We start from the raw sequence: 16,088 nt of genomic DNA, 5'->3' as shown, positions 1-16,088 counted from the left end.
CCTCTTTTTGCATGAGTGGTATGTGTTTTAGATAGCATTTTCGACTTGATCAATAATACAAAATTTAACACAAAGGCAGGTTACACAAAAAGTCTTTCTCCTTCCATCGGTAATTATATTTTAAATAAGAGGCCTTCAACAGCCCGTTCCGACGATGATTAGAGACAGTGATCAAGTTGAATCTTTATTAAATCTTTTAATTTATTTTTCCGTTCCGTTCCGTTCCGCAAAGTACCAATTGCTCTGAGGAATTGGTATTTAACGGAAAAAACGGAAACAGACATCTTTAATGTAATAAAAGCAGTATGATAACAAAAATTGTCTGACACTCTTTTTGCATGAGTGGTATGTGTTTTAGATAGCATTTTCGACTTGATCAATAATAAAAAATTTAACACAGAGGCAGGTTACACAAAAAGTCTTTCTCCTTCCATCGGTAATTATATTTTAAAAAAGAGGCCTTCAACAGCCCGTTCCGACGATGATTAGAGACAGTGATCAAGTTGAATCTGATTTAAACTTTTTAATTTATTTTTCCGTTCCGTTCCGTTCCGCAAAGTACCAATTGCTCTGAGGAATTGGTATTTAACGGAAAAAACGGAAACAGACATCTTTAATGTAATTAAAGCAGTATGATAACAAAAATTGTCTGACACCTCTTTTTGCATGAGTGGTATGTGTTTTAGATAGCATTTTCGACTTGATCAATAATACAAAATTTAACACAAAGGCAGGTTACACAAAAAGTCTTTCTCCTTCCATCGGTAATTATATTTTAAATAAGAGGCCTTCAACAGCCCGTTCCGACGATGATTAGAGACAGTGATCAAGTTGAATCTGATTTAAACTTTTTAATTTATTTTTCCGTTCCGTTCCGTTCCGCAAAGTACCAATTGCTCTGAGGAATTGGTATTTAACGGAAAAAACGGAAACAGACATCTTTAATGTAATTAAAGCAGTATGATAAAATAAAATGTCTGACACCTCTTTTTGCATGAGTGGTATGTGTTTTAGATAGCATTTTCGACTTGATCAATAATAAAAAAAATTAACACAAAGGCAGGTTACACAAAAAGTCTTTCTCCTTCCATCGGTAATTATATTTTAAAAAAGAGGCCTTCAACAGCCCGTTCCGACGATGATTAGAGACAGTGATCAAGTTGAATCTGATTTAAACTTTTAAATTTATTTTTCCGTTCCGTTCCGTTCCGCAAAGTACCAATTGCTCTGAGGAATTGGTATTTAACGGAATCAACGGAAACAGACATCTTTAATGTAATTAAAGCAGTATGATAACAAAAATTGTCTGACACCTCTTTTTGCATGAGTGGTATGTGTTTTAGATAGCATTTTCGACTTGATCAATAATACAAAATTTAACACAAAGGCAGGTTACACAAAAAGTCTTTCTCCTTCCATCGGTAATTATATTTTAAAAAAGAGGCCTTCAACAGCCCGTTCCGACGATGATTAGAGACAGTGATCAAGTTGAATCTGATTTAAACTTTTTAATTTATTTTTCCGTTCCGTTCGTTCCGCAAAGTACCAATTGCTCTGAGGAATTGGTATTTAACGGAAAAAACGGAAACAGATAAACGGAAACAGATGTCTTTAATGTAATTAAAGCAGTATGATAAAAAAAAATGTCTGACACCTCTTTTTGCATGAGTGGTATGTGTTTTAGATAGCATTTTCGACTTGATCAATAATAAAAAATTTAACACAAAGGCAGGTTACACAAAAAGTCTTTCTCCTTCCATCGGTAATTATATTTTAAAAAAGAGGCCTTTAACAGCCCGTTCCGACGATGATTAGAGACAGTGATCAAGTTGAATCTGATTTAAACTTTTTAATTTATTTTTCCGTTCCGTTCCGTTCCGCAAAGTACCAATTGCTCTGAGGAATTGGTATTTAACGGAATCAACGGAAACAGACATCTATAATGTAATAAAAGCAGTATGATAAAAAAATGTCAGACCCTTCTTTTTTGAATGAGTGGTAAGTGTTTTAGATAGCATTTCGACTGGATCAATATTTAAATAAACAGCTGCGCCATGAGCGCATGATACGCCCGTCGTCTTGTGAAAAAACATTTTAATGTAAGTGCGGTTCTACCCACACATCAACCTATCTTAGAATGAAAATGACCTTTATTTTACACATGAGGAATGTCAGGGAATGAAACTGTACGTGTATTGCTTGGCCGCTCAAGTCCTCTTGATTTATAACGGATTAAGAAACAAATTGAAAACATGTAAGATTATTTGCAAAAGTAATTGCATACATTTAATTCACTGTCCGTGTCACTGCTAGTCATGATAGCCCTACGATACAAACATTTCACTAGATTTTTTCGGGACAAACTAACATGTAAATCAAAGAATTTCAAAGAAAACGTTGTCGGATAAGTCCGAAAATTAATAAGTGCGCTTAGACTAAGAATGTTTTAAGGGTTTTATCAAACGAAGTTATGGGAAAGAAAAGAACGAAAATAGAATGCTTTTTGATACACTCTTAAAAGGACCCTTAATGCATTCTTTGTGTAATCGTAAACTATGACTTACGAAGACTTTAAGAGAAGTTTCTTGTTACCGCGGGCCCCTGTATCATGAAAACCTATCTTAAGTTTCATTTAAGAGAAAACGCTTTACAAGAAGATTACGATGGTGATAAGAGAGTATCTGCAATCCCCTCGTGGGTTATCTTAACAATTTAACGGCTATCTTAGTATACACTTACGATAACTAGTTAAGATAGCCCTATTATCGACTTCGAAGTAACCGTCTTTGATTTCTAAGAGAATATTAGTATTTGCGGCAAAATCGGTATTAAAACTAAAGTCGTCTACTGTATGTGTTTAAAAGAATGCTAAAAATATACTATGATTCGTTTTTTGTTGCAGACTCTACATCCACTGTCAAGTAAAGCCCTGTTTAATGCTCCTTTCTGGCATAGATAATAAACGAATATTCAAGTTAATAAATTCTATTCTTCAAAAACACATCTACATGGAATGGTAACAATAAATCAAGAGAACAAATCAACTAACATATCATACAAATACGGAATGCAATCCGCAATACGAAAAACCCCATAACTGGTTAAGGCGAGATAACTCTCTTAAAAGGATGTTATCTTTACCAAACGTCTTGACCATACCAAACTGACATATAACACCTGTTTATTGATAATTTGTATTATTCTATGTATTTTTTGTGATTTTGTCCCATGTACATTTTACTTCATAACTCTTTATTAACATACTGTTTGTAGATTTTTTTTACTGATATGTAATAATACGTATCAGTATTACCACCGTAGGTATAGTGTCCGGTTGAGATCGGGTTTTTTCGAGAGCGTCCATTTTTTTTCGAGAGATTATGACTAAAAATGTAAACAAACAGACATGTTTTCCTGTAACACGTAAAATAAATGCTTAAACTAAATTTACAAGATCAAACAAGTTAAGTAAGTATTTGTGATGAAAGGATGTTGCCAACCATACATACTTTGCAGTTAAAAAAGTTTGATTTGGCCTAATAATGCTTTTATGCCAAAATATAGAAAAAAGCAATTTCTATACACATACCAATGCAAATTTCAAAGAGCATGCACACATGATGTCTTTATATCCTTACATTTACATATGCTATAACAAAAGTTTTAGTTATTGTAATTAAAAGGCAATTTTAAGGGTATATTCATTTCCATCTGTTCAAGTTTTTTTCGAGAGCAGTTCGGGTTTTTTCGAGAACAGTTCAGGTTTTTTCGAGAGATAAACCAATTTCTTACGGTTTAAAATGTGCTATTTAAGTACATTTGAGTTTAAAAACGAATGAAAAGTCATCGGTTCTTTCAAAGTTTATAACTAATGCATTACAGCAGTTTGATAATGTTGCATAAGCACATACATTTCATAAAAAAAACATAATTTATTTCTATATATTGTTGTATTGCATTATGAATTGCATGGGCACCGGTATGCTTTATACCTATATTATTTGGATTAATCAAATCTACCTATGTCTATAGAAAAAAATGTTCACATCATGCATGATCACTGTATTCAAAGGACACTGGTTAACGTATGGTTAGATCAATCAAACATATTGCCATCCATGTTATTGAAATGACGGAACTAAGCTAGTGTACTGACTCGTCCGTAATTATTTCATGATGTTTCCGAAAGTTGACTTACATTTACTATCTTCTTTGTTACTTTCCCCTCCTTTGTAATTTCCCCTTATTTACATGCTCACGTTGATGATTCAGCATCATTTATTGATATATCTGCCAGATTCCGGCACAGTGTACGTTTATAGCATATTGACAATTTGAAGAACTGTTTATTGTAAACATATATAACATGTATTGTGTTTTGATGACGTATAAAACGTTGGATAAATGACAATGATGACAAATATGCCACTTCACCAGATTATTTGTTTTATTGTTTCACAACCGTTTGTTATTACTTGTAAACACACAGATACAACATTTACACTATAAAAATGTTCTATAAACATTCAAATACCCTTTTTGGTAATTTTTGTATGATTCATAGCACCCCCCTCATTTCGTTATTTTTAAAGTATGGAAAGCAATTCGTGTCATAATTTGCATACATAATGTTTGATACTTGTCGAGTTTTCAACACATTAAAAGCTGAACACACCAGTTTTGACTCACAGTTATGTTACAAACTTGATATATTGTTAATACTTGTATTTTTTATGTGAATGTATGGAACACAATTAGTGTCATAAGCCAACTTTGTATTTTTGTATGTTTTGGCAAATCTTTTTGATTGATAGGTTTTATATTGAGTTTTTATTTGTTCTTTCAGCTTTTTACCGTTTGATGTTCACGTTCAGTTTGGAGTTATACTTACCTGTCATCATTTGTAATCATTCATTGAACACCAGCATACCTTTGTTATTCATGCTACATTGTGTTAATAGAGTGGATTATATGACAATAAATAAAACGGTTATCGTTAATGAAGTCCATTATTTAATGCCCGCAAAGAATAGATGGAAGTCATTACAGCTAGCATGCTGATGTCCAGATAAACATATTGCATAGATCCAAATATACGTATATCGATATGGAATTTATGTGATTTAAAAAATCTACATTTTAGAGTGCCATGGATTTTAAGCTGAAACTATTCGTAATTTGAACAATCGTTTTGTGGGCACGGTCAAATTTGATTGTTATTTAAGTACGCATTGCTTTTGCGCCAATTCTTAAAAGTTGTAGTTTTTCATTTGCGCCAAAAAATAAATATTGCTTCTGCGCCATTGTGCAGGTAAACTAATTAAAAAGTGAAAATATAGAAAATTTAAACAATATCTACGGACACACCAGCTGTCATCAGGAGATAGGAGAAAAAAAACCAGATTCAGTGGCGGATCCAGGGGGGGGGGGGGGTTCCGGGGGTGTGCACCCCCCCTTTATTTTTGCCGATCAATGCATTTGTATCGGGACATATGTTTTGCACCTCCCCCTTTGCCCTGGGTTACCTGGGTTAGCACCCCCTCTTTCGAAAATTCCTGCATCCGCCCCTGCAGATTAAATACGGAATGCACCTCTAGAACCGAAATTTCCCGCTGATATTATAGTAAGACCTTTGCCTATAGGTTTTGTAACAGAACAGACTTTTAGTTTTTATAAATACTTTGATTAACAGCAGTTATTATTGTGGTTTTATGACTTTTAAGGAGTTACCATTTTTTATAGTGCTTTGATAAATCCGAAAATGTTTTAACAATTTGCAAACATTTTTTTATTATAGTGTAAACCAGTGTTTAGTGCTCATATTTTTATGAAGATATATTTTAAACATATGTTTTAATATTTATGAGACCTTGTTTCTAATATAAAATTGAGAATGGAAATGGGGATCACTGTTTCTTATCATCTTCGGAAGGCCCCTTTTTAATTTATAATTACCAATGGAAGTAGAAAGACCTTTTGTCTAACCTGTCTTTGTGTTATTTTTTATACGTCCGTCAATTTTGACGGGACGTATTATGGTATACAAATGTCCAGTGTCCGTCCGTCCGTCCGTCCGTCCGTCTGTCCGTCTGTCTGTTGTAAACATGTCGCACCGTAACTTGAGAACGACTTATCCAAATTTTTTGAAACTTAATTTAGTTGTTTCTTATGATGGTCAAATGATCTGTATACTTTTTTGTGAAAATAAGATTACAACTTTTTGAGTTATGGCACTTTGTAACTTAAACAGGGGTGTGTTTTTTCACATGTTGCACCGTATCTCAAAAACGATTCTTGATTATGGCTTAAAACTTCAAAGGCTTCTTAGTTATATTAATCTTAATATATCTGTATACTTTTTGGTGATGATTCAAAATGTCATTTTTGAGTTATTGAGTATTTTGTAAAAAAAAAAAAGGGGGGGGGGTTTACATGTCGCACCATATCTCAAAAACGATTTATGATTATTGCTTAAAACTTTACACACTTCTTTGTTATATTAATCTAAAGATCTGTATACTTTTTGGTGATGATTCATTTTTATATTTTCGAGTTATTGAGATTTTGTAAAAAAAGAGGTTTTTTTTTCACATGTTGCGCTGTATCTCTATTGCTTAAAACTTAACAGGCTAATGTTGCGTCGGGTTTCCAAATACATCTTGTACAATCTTCCTATTGAGCGGGAATAAGGAATGAGTCAGGATATACTAAGCATGACATCCTGTACAACCCTGTGTTATTCAAAAAAGATTTATGTTTTTTCACAAGACGACGGGCGTATCATGCGCTCATGGCGCAGCTGTTTATTTAAATATTGATCCAGTCGAAATGCTATCTAAAACACTTACCACTCATTCAAAAAAGAAGGGTCTGACTTGTTTTTATCATACTGCTTTTATTACATTATAGATGTCTGTTTCCGTTGATTCCGTTAAATACCAATTCCTCAGAGCAATTGGTACTTTGCGGAACGGAACGGAACGGAAAAATAAATTTAAAAGTTTAAATCAGATTCAACTTGATCACTGTCTCTAATCATCGTCGGAACGGGCTGTTGAATGCCTCTTTTTTAAAATATAATTACCGATGGAAGGAGAAAGACTTTTTGTGTAACCTGCCTTTGTGTTAATTTTTTTATTATTGATCAAGTCGAAAATGCTATCTAAAACACATACCACTCATGCAAAAAGAGTGTCAGACAATTTTTGTTATCATACTGCTTTAATTACATTAAAGATGTCTGTTTCCGTTTTTTCCGTTAAATACCAATTCCTCAGAGCAATTGGTACTTTGCGGAACGGAACGGAACGGAAAAATAAATTTAAAAGTTTAAATCAGATTCAACTTGATCACTGTCTCTAATCATCGTCGGAACGGGCTGTTGAAGGCCTCTTTTTTAAAATATGATTACCGATGATAGGAGAAAGACTTTTTGTGTAACCTGCCTCTGTGTTAAATTTTTTATTATTAATCAAGTCGAAAATGCTATCTAAAACACATACCACTCATGCAAAAAGAGTGTCAGACAATTTTTGTTATCATACTGCTTTTATTACATTAAAGATGTCTGTTTCCGTTTTTTCCGTTAAATACCAATTCCTCAGAGCAATTGGTACTTTGCGGAACGGAACGGAACGGAAAAATAAATTAAAAGATTTAATAAAGATTCAACTTGATCACTGTCTCTAATCATCGTCGGAACGGGCTGTTGAAGGCCTCTTTTTTAAAATATAATTACCGATGGAAGGAGAAAGACTTTTTGTGTAACCTGCCTTTGTGTTAAATTTTGTATTATTGATCAAGTCGAAAATGCTATCTAAAACACATACCACTCATGCAAAAAGAGGTGTCAGACAATTTTTGTTATTATACTGCTTTTAATTACATTAAAGATGTCTGTTTCCGTTTTTTCCGTTAAATACCAATTCCTCAGAGCAATTGGTACTTTGCGGAACGGAACGGAACGGAAAAATAAATTAAAAAGTTTAAATCAGATTCAACTTGATCACTGTCTCTAATCATCGTCGGAACGGGCTGTTGAAGGCCTCTTTTTTAAAATATAATTACCGATGGAAGGAGAAAGACTTTTTGTGTAACCTGCCTTTGTGTTAAATTTTGTATTATTGATCAAGTCGAAAATGCTATCTAAAACACATACCACTCATGCAAAAAGAGGTGTCAGACAATTTTTGTTATCATACTGCTTTAATTACATTAAAGATGTCTGTTTCCGTTTTTTCCGTTAAATACCAATTCCTCAGAGCAATTGGTACTTTGCGGAACGGAACGGAACGGAAAAATAAATTAAAAGATTTAATAAAGATTCAACTTGATCACTGTCTCTAATCATCGTCGGAACGGGCTGTTGAAGGCCTCTTTTTTAAAATATAATTACCGATGGAAGGAGAAAGACTTTTTGTGTAACCTGCCTCTGTGTTAAATTTTTTATTATTGATCAAGTCGAAAATGCTATCTAAAACACATACCACTCATGCAAAAAGAGTGTCAGACAATTTTTGTTATCATACTGCTTTTATTACATTAAAGATGTCTGTTTCCGTTTTTTCCGTTAAATACCAATTCCTCAGAGCAATTGGTACTTTGCGGAACGGAACGGAACGGAAAAATAAATTAAAAAGTTTAAATCAGATTCAACTTGATCACTGTCTCTAATCATCGTCGGAACGGGCTGTTGAAGGCCTCTTTTTTAAAATATAATTACCGATGGAAGGAGAAAGACTTTTTGTGTAACCTGCCTTTGTGTTAAATTTTGTATTATTGATCAAGTCGAAAATGCTATCTAAAACACATACCACTCATGCAAAAAGAGGTGTCAGACAATTTTTGTTATCATACTGCTTTAATTACATTAAAGATGTCTGTTTCCGTTTTTTCCGTTAAATACCAATTCCTCAGAGCAATTGGTACTTTGCGGAACGGAACGGAACGGAAAAATAAATTAAAAGATTTAATAAAGATTCAACTTGATCACTGTCTCTAATCATCGTCGGAACGGGCTGTTGAAGGCCTCTTTTTTAAAATATAATTACCGATGGAAGGAGAAAGACTTTTTGTGTAACCTGCCTCTGTGTTAAATTTTTTATTATTGATCAAGTCGAAAATGCTATCTAAAACACATACCACTCATGCAAAAAGAGTGTCAGACAATTTTTGTTATCATACTGCTTTTATTACATTAAAGATGTCTGTTTCCGTTTTTTCCGTTAAATACCAATTCCTCAGAGCAATTGGTACTTTGCAGAACGGAACGGAACGGAAAAATAAATTAAAAGATTTAATAAAGATTCAACTTGATCACTGTCTCTAATCATCGTCGGAACGGGCTGTTGAAGGCCTCTTTTTTTAAATATAATTACCGATGGAAGGAGAAAGACTTTTTGTGTAACCTGCCTTTGTGTTAAATTTTTTATTATTGATCAAGTCGAAAATGCTATCTAAAACACATACCACTCATGCAAAAAGAGGTGTCAGACAATTTTTGTTATCATACAGCTTTAATTACATTAAAGAAGTCTGTTTCCGTTTTTTCCGTTAAATACCAATTCCTCAGAGCAATTGGTACTTTGCGGAACGGAACGGAACGGAAAAATAAATTAATAAGTTTAAATCAGATTCAACTTGATCACTGTCTCTAATCAAGGACGACGTGAGGTCAGTCTAGATATCATAATGCATGACTTGCAAATGCGTTAATTTCATGATAATTTATCAGGACAATCCGACATATTCATCTACAGAATATTTTCCGATGTTATACATTATTACACATTTCACCTGTGAAGATGAGATTAAGTATACATTTGTGTTATTTGTATATGGAAAACCGTAAAACACAGAAATTTTAAAGTTTGTTTTGTTTTAAAGATTTTTCGAAATTTTGATAAATGCCCCCTTTGGATACCTTAAATGAAATTCTTTTCCGTTCCGTTCCGTTCCGTTCCGTTCCGTAAAGTACCAATAGCCCCATAAATGGATTAAACAGTAAGGGTTAATAATTTACAAAGACAAATAAAAGTACACTTTAACATGTAATCATGGTAATTACGATGAACAACAACGTCAGTACCTAGAATCTATACTTCAAGACCATCATGTATTATTTGAGAAGTTGTTATGGAATATTTATCAAGAATGTCTTGGTATTTTCTGATGATTTTATTTTGACATAATATAAAAAAGAAGATGTGGCATAATTGCCAATGAGACAACTATCCACAAAAGACCAAAATGACAGACATTAACAACTATAGGTCACCGTACGGCCTTCAACAATGAGCAAAGCCCATACCGCATAGTTAGCTATAAAAGGCCCCGATAAGTCAATGTAAAACAATTCAAACGAGAAAACTAACGGCTATATTTATATATAAAAAAAATGAACGAATAACAAATATGTAACACATAAACAAACGACAACCACTGAATTACAGGCTCCTGACTTAGGACAGGCACATACATAAATAATGTGGCGGGGTTAAACATGTTAGCGGGATCCCAACCCTCCCCCTAACCTGGGACAGTGGTATAACAGTACAACATAACCCTGGTTCATCAACATGACGTTTTATAAAGTCTGAGTAGCAGCTGCAAGCTCTTGCGTAACGAATGTGTCAACACAGTTTTTGCTGCTGGATCCCAATTATTGTCAAATTAACCAATTTTATTCATTGCTCACCCAATTGTGTTACTATAACGGAATTATAAACAACTGTCATATAAGTGGGATGTTGAGCTAGTTATATAAAAGCAGTTTTAAATGACCGTTTCTTCCGAAAATGCTTGTACCAACCGTTGGTTGATATAGTTAAACTTTTTATTTTGTGAGGTCTTATTGACTTCCCCATTTTTGAATTTACCTTGGAACTTGGTATTTTGTTGATACGTTTTGTCGACAAATAATGTCTTTTCAGTCATGCTGGAGAACAACATATTTAAAAGCCCAGACTATAAAACAAACTGAAAGGGCTGATTAAACCAAAACGGAGCAAAAGTTAATCCAAATCAGCACATGGAGCCAGAGTAATGTGTGAGGGAGATAAATTCTTATTAAAAAATTCAAATTTCATTAACAGTAAATCTTAATAAAAAAAAATCGTATCAGTATTTTCTTGCCTGTTCCGAAGAACTGGCTTCTGGGCATGTGATACCCTCGGGGAATAACGGTCAACCAGTAAAGGTTCGACCCAGCTGTAATGCCTAATAACTAACAAATGTTTCTTGTATTTCTTTTATTCACTACAAACTTCCCAGGAGAAGGTAAAAAGCTACAACAAAAATAAACAATCATAAGTAATTGTTCCTAAATGGTTTCTAAACATAAATTGTATTAAACATCATACAAGTAAAGCAAAACAATGAATACATCCCTTATTATGCTATAAATGTTCAAAACAAACAAGAAAAATATATTTCTCAAATTATCGATTTGCTCCTAAATGAACCTTTGTGACCAGGTGAGCAGAATTTGTAGTTGCAACATGTTCGGTTCACAACAAGGCCAAAGTAAAAGATAACATCAACAATAACAAAGTTATTCACAGTCTAATAATAAGTCCTAAGCGGGTTGTCAGTTGACATAGACTAATTTATACTATATCCTAGGCCTAGATAATAATAAATGTACTATTCCAAGTCTCAAAATACTAAAATGTGCACGGATGCATGAAAGTTACGAGAAGAATTTTCTCGGTTCAATTAGCCATTTCTTTACTAAGAAAAGTTCCAAATACACAGTATCGAAAAATGTACATGATATGTGCCTAATCCTAATATCTTAACCAATATGAAAAATATCTAACAATACACAAATGTACGAAAAATAGCAAATTATTTTAGCAAAATGCATATCAAAAATGCAGATGACCAAGTGGCTTATAAATTGCCACAAAACCTTAATAATAATAAAAATTCATAACACAAAACATATCTACATACAAATAAATGATTTTATCAAGCAGGTAATAAACTTACTCTGTGGGGGACCACTAGATTCCAAATATTGAATAATAATACCAAAATGCGTTTGCGGCCATGTGCCATTTTTCTTTCTATCTCTCTCGGCCCTTATCGATACATGTAATCTAGGGAAGTGAAACATACCGAAAATTAACCAAAAATGAAATGTGGGTAAAGGAAGATAACTCTATAAATAAATGTGACAGAACATTCCCCGCCTGATTTTACCTACAAGTAAAATCACTTCTTTCAAAAAATAATCCTTAAAAATTTGAAAAATTAATCAATAAAGGCATGTTTTAACAAACTTTAAGACGAATAAATCAAAGTACTCAAATTAACCCTTATAATGCAATTGTCATATCTAAATGTAAATTTAATCTGACATCAAATGTACAAGCTGTGTTACTGGACGGCTATAAGTTACTGGTTCCCCGTTCTTTATCACACGCACTGATACTTTGCGCACTAATCCATCTTTACTAGGAAATACTTCATCAATAATTCCGGTTGGCCATTGATTGCGCGGTAAACTAACGTCAATCATGAGCACAAAATCACCAATTTGTAACATATCCAACTATCTCCGTCATCACGTGACTTTTACACTTCTGTTGTATATCATTAATGGCCGATAGATTATCAATGAAAGTGAACGGGGTACATAGATAAAACGGTCATAACTTTTTTGTTATAAAGTATATTTTTCCTTCCAACCCCGCGTTTTACAGTTTATAAATTTTTACAATTAAATATGTTTTAAGTTTCAGTTCAGAAATATGATTTCGTGCTTCGAAATAAGTTTGAAAATTGAGGTGACATAGCCACACAGCCTCCGTTGACATCTTCGTTAAAACTCGACAAAATTGCAATGGGACCTTTTTGTAAAATCAATTTTCTCAATTAATTTATTGTTACTTATATCCTTCCAACCTCTAAAAAGATCGACAACATATTTATTTAAAGTAAATGGCAAACCATATCAGTTCAGGTATTAAACTTTTTGCTTCGAAATTTGTTTGAAAAGTTCATATTTTGGCAGTCTTCAGCAATATTTTCAAAATGGCGGACACTGTTGAAGGTTCATAACGACACGACATGCCGGTATTCATTTAGTTATAAATCAAAAAATAATATTTCTAATATTTATCAAAGTGTGTCTTTTTGTACTTAAGAAATTTCTTTTTTCACATGTTCTTCAATATATTTATTAGAAACAGTCTCTCACACTAAAAATAAAGATTTACATGCACCGATCATGCAGTTTAGAACATTGATAGCGTGGGGCGACATGGACATATATATTTTTGAAGATTTGTACGATGAAAATCGTAAAATTGTTAGATGCATGTCTTTTCAATAATTGTCTTACCTTAATGCAGCATATAATTAAACACTATTTCCCTGTGTGAAAGTGGATACATGCTATTTGTTTTGATAAAATTTCGAAGTTACATATAACAAAATGGCGACCAAATAATTTCAAACGTAGAGGATGTTCGACACTTAGTTTACACATGCAAATAATTCAATAAGATTTAACTGTTTGTATTGCAATTAAATATGACACGTTATTGTAACTCGTATGATAATTAAGGATAAAGCAAGATTGTGGAGATATTAATTAAGTCATCAACGTGATCAAACAAAACAAACATGGCAACGTGACCTAATCACGATGTAAATTTTGACAAGACTTAATATATATATTAGTATTATACGATTGTTTATGAAATCATTTTTGATAATATTTTATATCAACGAAAGGAAACCACGGATGGGTTGAAACAAAGATGCAATATCTATATATATATATTTTGCAATTATTACTTGGGTAACCAGTACATTTTACATAACCATAATTAAACCAGTCACATACAGAGTTATCGAACCTAATTATGACTGGAATAGTTGCATATGGTTGCGATTTTCACTTGGCCATTTTGATCGAGTTTGAAGGTTATGTAAGTATTGTAGGTTCCATTGCTTCCAAAATTGATTTGCTAAAACTTGTACATGCTTCCACTGTGATTTGTACATATCCTTCACAGAAAAATTGAAATGATACGGTTCTATGTCACTATTAATTTTTTGTGTCAATAGAGTGTTTGGTGACAAAATAGTAGGTGATTCAGGATCATTTGACACAGCAATTATCGGTCTACTATTGACGATACAACAAACTTCTGTCATTAATGTGCATAAAACTTCATGAGTGAGTTGCTTTCCTTGAATATCTGTTAGCATTGAATCGAGAATTCTTCTTGCTAGTCCAATCATGCGTTCCCATGCACCGTTCATGTGTGAGGCATGGGGTGGATTGAATGTCCATACAATTTGTTTTTTAGACAGATATCCCTGAATATTTTCATCATTATATAGTAGTGACAATTCATTTACTGCTCCTACAAAGTTGGTACCTTGATCAGATCTAAATTCTCTTACGGGTCCTCTTATTCCTGTAAATCGACGCAAAGCATTAATGAATGAGGATGAAGTCATTTCCTCTATGACCTCAATGTGGATGGCACGAGTAACAAGGCATGAAAACATTATTGCCCATCGTTTAGAATTAGCGGCACCTCCACGTGTTCGCCTTGTGGCTACAGACCATGGTCTAAATGTATCAACACCTACGTATGAAAACGGAGGACTTGGTGTAAGACGATCTGATGGCAGATCTGCCATTTTCTGGTGTTCTACTTTTCCTCTTAGTTTCCTACATTGTACGCACTTGTGCAAAATAGAATTAATAAGGCGTTTTCCTCCAGTTATCCAGAAACCATTTGAGCGTACAGCACCTTCTGTGTAGTGGCGTCCCTGATGGTGCACTGACTCATGAAAGTGTGTTATTAACAATGAAGCAATATGGCTTCCACCTGGTATGATTAGAGGCATCTTTTCTCCAGTTTCTAATTTAGAATGTTTTAGTCTTCCGCCTAATCTTAACAGTCCTTCTGAATCAAGTATTGGAGAAAGTGCAATAATATTGCTGTTTTTAGGCAATTGTTTACCACTCTTTAAACAATCTGTTTCATTAGAATAATACTGTAACTGAGTTTCTCTCAAAACAAGTGTTTCAGCCTCTTTTCTGATATCTACACAAGTCCTTGTATCCTTAGTATCTACTTTACTCCTATAACTAGACACAATCTTTCTTTTCAACAAAGATATAGCTCTTACTAAACTTGACCATTTTGAGAATCTCTCAAACCGATCAACTCCTAAGGTTTGAATAGGTGATATCAATGTTTTCATAGACTCTACTGCTATAGGACAAACTTCCTGGTCTTCATCAGGTGACACAATATCAAATGAAGTGCATTCGGATTTGTGAAAAGTATCTATATATGATTTTGGTCCTAATAACCACTTTGAGTCTCCTACATGTTTTGCTTCTAACGGCCGTGTGCCATGATCAGCAGGATTTAACTCTGTTGGTACATAGCTCCATTGTGATTTCACAGAACCTTTCAAAATTTTGCTAACACGGTTGCTGACATACACATAAAACCTTCTTTTCTCATTGTATATATACCCCAGTACTACCTGACTATCGGTATAAAAGTGTGTGGAACTTAATGGCAATTTCAGTTCATTCTGAATGAATGTAGCTAACTCAGTTGACAGAACAGCTCCACATAATTCGAGCCTCGGTATGGTATGTCCATGACACGGAGCCAGTTTGGACTTTCCTACTAAAAAACCTAGTTCTGAATCTCCTTTCTTGTCAAATGTACGGATATAGGCAACAGACGAAATCGCCTCCTTAGATGCGTCCGAGAAGATGTGTAATTCACATTCAGTACTGTCGTTCAATGATTGACTAGTGAAAGGCCTCCCTATCTCTAATGTTTCAAGATCCTGTAAGGACTGTTTCCATCTCTGCCAGTCAGAGAGTAAATCATCAGGCAACGGATCATCCCAATCTAATGAATTGTTTTGTACTGCTTCTCTCATAATTAACCTTCCGCCAAGGATTACAGGAGCTATGAACCCTAACGGATCAAATATTCCATTAATTACTGATAGCAGCCCTCTTTTTGTAAAGGGTTTCTCCTCTTTAGATAACTGATAGGTGAAAATGTCTTTTACAACATTCCAACATAAAC

The 16,088-nt window shown here is 33.7% G+C and overlaps 1 long non-coding RNA gene across 1 annotated transcript; it reads left to right on the top strand.

The window, feature by feature from the left end:
• The first annotated feature begins 3,370 nt into the window (after positions 1-3,370).
• LOC143076207 (uncharacterized) lies at positions 3,371-5,809 on the top strand. The gene is made up of 2 exons (XR_012978564.1): positions 3,371-4,310; positions 4,847-5,809. It is a non-coding gene; the product is annotated as an uncharacterized LOC143076207 (long non-coding RNA).
• Positions 5,810-16,088: the final 10,279 nt, after the last annotated feature.

The sequence above is a fragment of the Mytilus galloprovincialis genome, chromosome 5, assembly GCF_965363235.1.
Source record: "Mytilus galloprovincialis chromosome 5, xbMytGall1.hap1.1, whole genome shotgun sequence".
In the NCBI taxonomy this organism is placed as follows: Eukaryota; Metazoa; Mollusca; class Bivalvia; order Mytilida; family Mytilidae; genus Mytilus; species Mytilus galloprovincialis.
Note: the sequence above shows the minus strand (reverse complement) of the source record. Positions and strands in the feature narration are given on the sequence as shown.